We start from the raw sequence: 7,055 nt of genomic DNA, 5'->3' as shown, positions 1-7,055 counted from the left end.
TTTAGTAAATACCTGTATTCTCTATAATATAACAATTCTTAACGAATACATGTTCATTAAAAAACTTTTGACGTGTCCTAGGGACACATCAAAAGTTTTTATTGGTTGGGGTCTGAGTGTACAGATCCTGACTCGTCACTAGAACAAGCGGGGAAAGAAGCGTGCAGCTGCGTAGACTGCCATTATCAGACCGTCTTCGTCTGGTGATACAGAGCCAGGAGAGAACACACTTCTCCTGGTTCTTTCTAGCGATACTTTGGGGTCTAAAGTGGTTGAGGAGCCAACCCGGAGGGAGGTCATTTTGGACTTGGTATTCACAAATGGGGATTTTGTATATGATGTTATTGTAGGCGAAAGCTTGGGATATAGTGATCACCAGTCAGTGTGGTTTAATATAAGAACAGTGAAGGAGTCACACCACACAAAAACAAAAGTTTTAGATTTTAGAAAAACAGACTTTTCAAAAATGAGATTAGTCATAAATGAGTCCCTATCAGACTGGAATGGATTACATGGAGTCTAGGAGAAATAGGACTACTTTAAAGACGCATTATTGCAGGCAACATAAAATTGCATTAGACTTGTCAGTAAAAGCAGAAAAAGGAAGAGACCACTGTGGTACTCAGCAGAAGTGGCCAAAATCATAAAAAACTAACAGCTAGCATTTAGTAATTATAAAACAACCCAGAGCAATGAAGATAGGGAAATCTACAAGACTAGGCAGAAAGAGGCCAAGCAAGTTATAAGAACTTCTAAAGCGCAGGCAGAAGAAAAACTAGCTCAGTCTGTGGAAAAAAAGGGGATAAGACATTCCTCAGATATATAAATGAAAAAAGGAAATTAAAACAAGGAATAACTAAATTAAAAGCAAAGGAAGGAAGGTATGTAGAAGATAATAAGGGGCTAGCTAGCTGCCTTAAAGGGGTAATACCGTGCTGACAACTTATACCCTATCTAAAGGATAGGGGATAAGTTGCCTGATCCCGCTGCTGGGGACCTCCGCGATCTCGCACGCAGCATCCCGCTCTCATCAGGCCCCGGAGCGAACATCCGATCCGGGTCTGATGACGGGGACGGTGATCGTGACGTCACAGCTCCGCCCCCGTGTGACATCACACTTCGCCCCCTCAATGCAAGTCTATGGCAGGGGCGAGACAGCTGTCACGCCCCCTGCCATAGACTTACATTGATGGGGCGGCACGTGACGTCACATGGGGGCGGAGCCGTGATGTCACGATACTCCGGCCCCGTGATCGGCAGTCATCAGACCCGGAGCGATGTTCGCTCCGGGGCCTGATGAGAGCGGGATGCTGCGTGCGAGATCGCGGGGGTCCCCAGCGGCGGGACCCCGCGCGATCCTTTAGCTAGGGGATAATTTGTCAGCATGGTAGTACCCCTTTAATGAATACTTCTGTTCAGTTTTTACAGAAGAATAAGAAGGAAAACGACCTCCATTAGGGAGGAAGACTAATGAATCATTTGATGCATGTGTCTTTACAGAGGAAGAGGTTCTACGTTTGCTGTCTAAAGTGAAGACAAATAAGTCACAGGGGCCTGATTGGATACACCCAAAATTATTAAAAGAGCTTAGTGGTGAGCTAGCAACAGATTTATTTAACCAATCACTGGTAACAGGAGACGTCTCGGAAGATTGGAAATTAGCAAATGTTGTGCCCGTTCACAAGAAAGGTAGTAGGGAGGAATCAAGCAACTATAGGCCAGTAAGTCTGACATCAATAGTGGGGAAATTAATGGAAACCCTACTAAAGGATAGGATTGTGGAACATCTAAAATCCCATGGATTGCAAGATGAAAAACAACATGGGTTTACTTCAGGGAGATAATGTCAAACAAATCTTATTGATTTTTTTTGACTGGGTGACTAAAATAATAGATGGTGGAGGGGAAGTAGACATCACATATCTAGATTTTAGTAAGGCTTTTGACACTGTCCCACATAGAAGACTTATAAATAAACTGCAGTCATTGAGCTTGGACTCCCATATTGTTGAGTGGATTAGGCAGTGGCTGAGGGACAGACAACAGAGGGTTGTAGTCAATGGAGTATATTCAGAGCGAGGTCTTGTCACCAGTGGGATACCTCAGGGATCTGTACTGGGACCAATTTTGTTTAATATCTCCATTAGTGATATTGCAAAAGGTCTCGAGTGTAAGGTGTGTCTTTATCCTGATGACACAAAGATATGTAACAGGGTTGATGTTCCTGGACAGATATGCCAAATGGAAAAGGATTTAGAAAAACTAGAAGAATGGTCAGAACTCTGGCAACTGAAATTTAATGTGGATAAGTGCAAGATGATGGATAAAAACCCTTGGGCAGAACATAGAATATTTGACAGTCCTGACCTCAGTATCTGAGGAAAGAGATTTAGGAGTAATTATTTCAGAAGACTTAAAGGTAGGAAGACAATGTAATAGAGCAGCAGGAAACACTAGCAGAATGCTTGGATGTATAGGGAGAGGTATAAGCAATAGAAAGAGAGAAGTGCTTATGCCGCTGTACAGAACACTGGTGAGACCTCACTTGGAGTATTGTGTGCAGTACTGGAGACCGTTTCTACAGAAGGATATAGATACTCTAGAGAGAGTCCAGAGAAGATACTAAACTAGTACATGGATTGCAAGATAAAACTTACCAGGAAAAGTTAAAGGACCTTAACATGCATAGCTTGGAAGAAAGAAGAGACAGAGGGAATATGATATGAGACTTTTAAATACATAAAGGGAATCAACACAGTAAAGGAGGAGAGCATATTTAAGAGAAGAAAAACTACCACAAGAGGACATAGTTTTAAATGAGGGGGGCAAAGGTTTATGCAGTAATATCAGGAAGTATTACTTTACTGAGAGAGTAGTGGATGCATGGAATAGCCTTCCTGCAGAAGTGGTCGCTGCAAATACAGTGAAGGAGTTTAAGTATACATGGGATAAGCATAAGGCTATCCTTCATATAAGATAGGGCCAGGGACTATTGATAGGATTCAGATTATTGGGCAGACTAAACACTCAGACCCTGTCCAATCTAAACTTTTATATGTCTCTATGTTATATGAAAATGTCCTTGTAAGGCTAAGTTTCCACACAGGTTTTTTGGAAAACTGATTCTGCAGTTTTTGAGTCAAAGCCAGAAGTGTATTCAAAAGGAATGGGAAATATGCAGGAAGGACTTATACTTCTCCTTCCTACTGGATCCACTTCTGACTAAGGCCCAAAAACTGCCAGAAAAAACTGTGTGAAAACCTAGCCTAATGACAGTGTCCATTTAGATCTTCTTTTTGGAAATTTGTGTGTTGTTCCTCTGTTATTCCTCTTGGAAATGCATGAATAAATGGACAATGGGACATAATATTCCCCTAGTAAAATAAAACTATAATGAAAAGATTTGCACCTCTTCTCTGTTTTGGACCCACTCTTAGTTTTGGTTTACAAATACTGAAATACTGCTGTGTTAAAGTAGCCCTATTCTATAACAGTGTTTCCCATTCATGGTGCCTACAGCTGTTGCAAAACTACAAAACTTAGCATGTCCAGACAGCTGAAAGCGGATTCACAGCATACTTGTCATTGAGGATCCGCCGACAGCAGTCACACAAGAGGCTGCACAGGGAGCTCCCGGCTGTGGCTGACTAGCTCTGAGTGTCCGTCCTTGGCGGCAGACTTCTACAGTGAGAAATCCGCCACAACAAGCTGACTCACAGAGCTATCCCGGGGCTATGTGCAGTCCCTCTTGTGACTGCTGTCAGAGAATCCTAAGCGTCAAATATGCTGCGAATCCGCCCCCTGTATGACCCTGCCCTAAGACTGTACCTATGTAACGCTGAGCACTCCGGTCCCTGTTCCTGGACCGGAGCGCTCGCAGCGTCTGTCCCAGCGGGGTGCCCCGGTCGGACTCTCTGACTGGGGACACTCCGTCTCTGCTCCCGTCGGGGACGCGGTCCCGCACCTCACCGCCACTTACCCGTGCCCACTCCGGCCCTCTCCTCTGCTCCCCGCTCACGTGACTCCCGGCGCGCGCGTCCCTGCACTATAGGGCTCGCACGCGCCGGCAGTTTAAGATTTAAAGGGCCAGTGCACCATTGATTGGTGCCTGGCCCAATCCGTTCATTTTCACTCCTATAAAGGTGTCCTGCCGCTTCCTGCCCTTGCCGAATCTTTGTTGTCTCAGTGCCCTAGAGAAAGCGTTTTTGTGTATATCCTTGCCTGTTGCCGATCCCGTTGCTAATGACTACCGCTTGAGAACCCGTGCTGCCTGCCCTGACCTTTGCTACGTCTGACTACGCCTCTGCCTGCCCCTTCTGTACTTCGCCTGTCTCAGCTGCCAGTGAGGTTGAGCCGCTATCGGAGGATACGACCTGGTAGTTACCGCCGCAGCAAGTCCATCCCGCTTTGCGGCGGGCTCTGGTGAAAACCAGTAACTGCTTAGAACCGATCCTCTGGTACGGTCCACACCAATCCCTCTCTGGCATAGAGGATCCACCACCTGTACCGCTTCCCGCTATTAGTCCGGATCCTGACAACCTAACCCTGTTTTGAAGCCTTCAACTTGTCCTGCTGTGACCAGTTCCTGAGGCATACTGTTCCATAAAGTCACAGTTCTTATGGTAAAGAAGGATTGTCGCCCCTGGAGATTAAACCCCTCAGATTTTTTTATTTTTTTAATTGCTCTTTTAACATCAGTTGTCAATCATGTAGGATTTAGTTTTAATTGTTCCACATAAGGATACATTTAGCTGCATAGGTTTTTAGTGTTGATTTAAAAAAACTCAATTTTATCAGTATTTGAAAACACCTTCTTCCAGTCTATGTCCTGAAGTTCAGCTCTTAGCCCAGGGAAATTTGCCTCTTTACCTTTCCAACATGTTTGTGGTCACTGTTATCAAGGTTTTCATGCTGTTATATTCCCATTCCCTGCATTGTTAGAAATGACCAAATCCACAGAGCATCATGTCTTGTTGGGTTCTCCACAAACTGGCCTATAATATTATCCTGCAATAACTTTAGGAATTGTCTTCCCTTTGCAGTTTAAGCCAAACCCGACCCCAATCTATATCTGGATATTTAAAATCTCCCATTATTACCCCTGTACCCATCTGGGCAGCCCTTTCTATTTGTGTATGCAGCTGACCTTCTATCTCCTCAGTGGTGTTGAGGGGTCTATAGTTTACACCATAAAGTATCTTTTATCAGTTTTTACCTCCTTTTGTAATTCTACCCACAAAGATTCCACATCTTCACAATCGTCACATACTATTGCATGGTTCACACTGACTAATATCACTTCTAAGATACAGTTATACTCCTCCACCTTTCCTGTTTTACCTGATCCTTTCGAAACAGTGTAAACCCCTACAGTAGACATGTGCAATTCGTTTCAGAACGAATACTAAACTTAACGAATTTTCCCGTTTTCAGGTGTTTGTTACAATCTGAATGCACGAAAAAAAAATCGAATATTTCCGAAAAAGAATGCAAATACGAATATACAGTTAACGAATGCATTCGTTAAGTAACGCATAAAGAATAATGCATGTTAACGAATAGCGAATGCATTCGTTATCAGTAAACCAAATGTAAGGAATGAATTAGATTTTTTTCATTGGGTTTACCTGAGGAAAACTTGCCTTCCTACACAGAGAAAACTGCAAAAAAAGGTGAAAACAACAAGAATCCTAAGGTAACACCTGCTATTTATTACAGATATAAAGAAAGATCCGAATTAACGAATGCATTCGATGTTATTGACGAATGCATCCTAAAACGGAAAAAAATTTCGCGGATGCATCCAAAAAACGAATATGACGAATGCACAGCATTCCGAATATTCACAGAACCGAAAATTTTTAAAAAACGAAAAAAAACAAATTTTTTGGTTCTGCACATGTCTACCCTACAAATTGACATCCCAGTCATGTGAGGCTTTAAGCCATGACTCAGTGACACTAACTACATCAATGTTGTATCAATGCCTCAAGCACCCCCATTTTCCTTGCTACAGCTGCCATCTAGATTTACAAATTAGGTATCAGTAATGGGATTTATTTAGTTATTGCGGGTACATTTGTTTTCACCACTGGATTGTAACACATGGATCTCCTTATCTACTGCTCCTAACCCCCCCCCCCCCCCACACACACACACAGGTCTCCTCTCCACTCACCATTATGTTCTGACCACTCTCTAACCTATCTGAACCTATGTCTGTTTGATTTGCTTCTTTGTCCTCCCTTAACTTATCTAGTTTAAATACTCTGCCACCCCTTCTAGGATTCTCACCCCAAGCCCAGCAGACCCCCTTTCATTCAGGTGCAAATTATCTGCAGAATATAGTTTGTACCCAAACAAAAAGTCAAGCTCATGGCTCTAAAAAGCCAAATCCTTCCCCATTTCACCAGGACAAGCCATGCATTTACCATCCTAAGCTCCCACTATCTCTCTTGTGATGCGCATGGCACAGGTAGTATTCCAGGGAATATAACCTTAGAGGTCCTTCCCTTAGCTTTGCACCTAGTTCTTTAAAATGATTCTTTAGGGGGCTCCACCTACCATGTATTCAGTCATTGGTTCCCACGTGGTCTACAACAGCCGGTTCATCCCCAGCCCCTCCGAGTAATTTGTCCACCCGTTCCACCACATGCCAAACCCTGGCAGGGAGACAGCATACCATTTAGTTAAGACAGTGGTGGTCTTGGTGACAAATTATTCTATCCTTCCTTCTAATTATAGAATCCCCCACAACCACTGGCTCTCTTGGCCTACCTGCATTACCATCCCCCACACTACTAGTTTGACTGTTCCCCTGGCTGTTAGGAAGCTCAGTATCCACTAGGGTTGCCGTTTCTGATACTAAGGCCCTCACATCCTCAAACTTGGCAATTTTGCTTGGGAGCTCAGAAACAGAAGTGGCCTTCCTTTTCTTTGCACCCTTCCCATTCCTTCTTATGACAATAACCCAGCTCCTTACTTCGTCTTCCTGACTAATTTCTTCATCCTCCATGTCTACCCCACTAACTGCTTTCTCTGTAAGAAGTGTCCTT

Source organism: Hyla sarda, chromosome 10, assembly GCF_029499605.1.
Source record: "Hyla sarda isolate aHylSar1 chromosome 10, aHylSar1.hap1, whole genome shotgun sequence".
Taxonomy (NCBI): Eukaryota; Metazoa; Chordata; class Amphibia; order Anura; family Hylidae; genus Hyla; species Hyla sarda.
The sequence above is the reverse complement of the archived record's forward strand: the minus strand, read 5'-3'. Positions refer to the sequence as shown.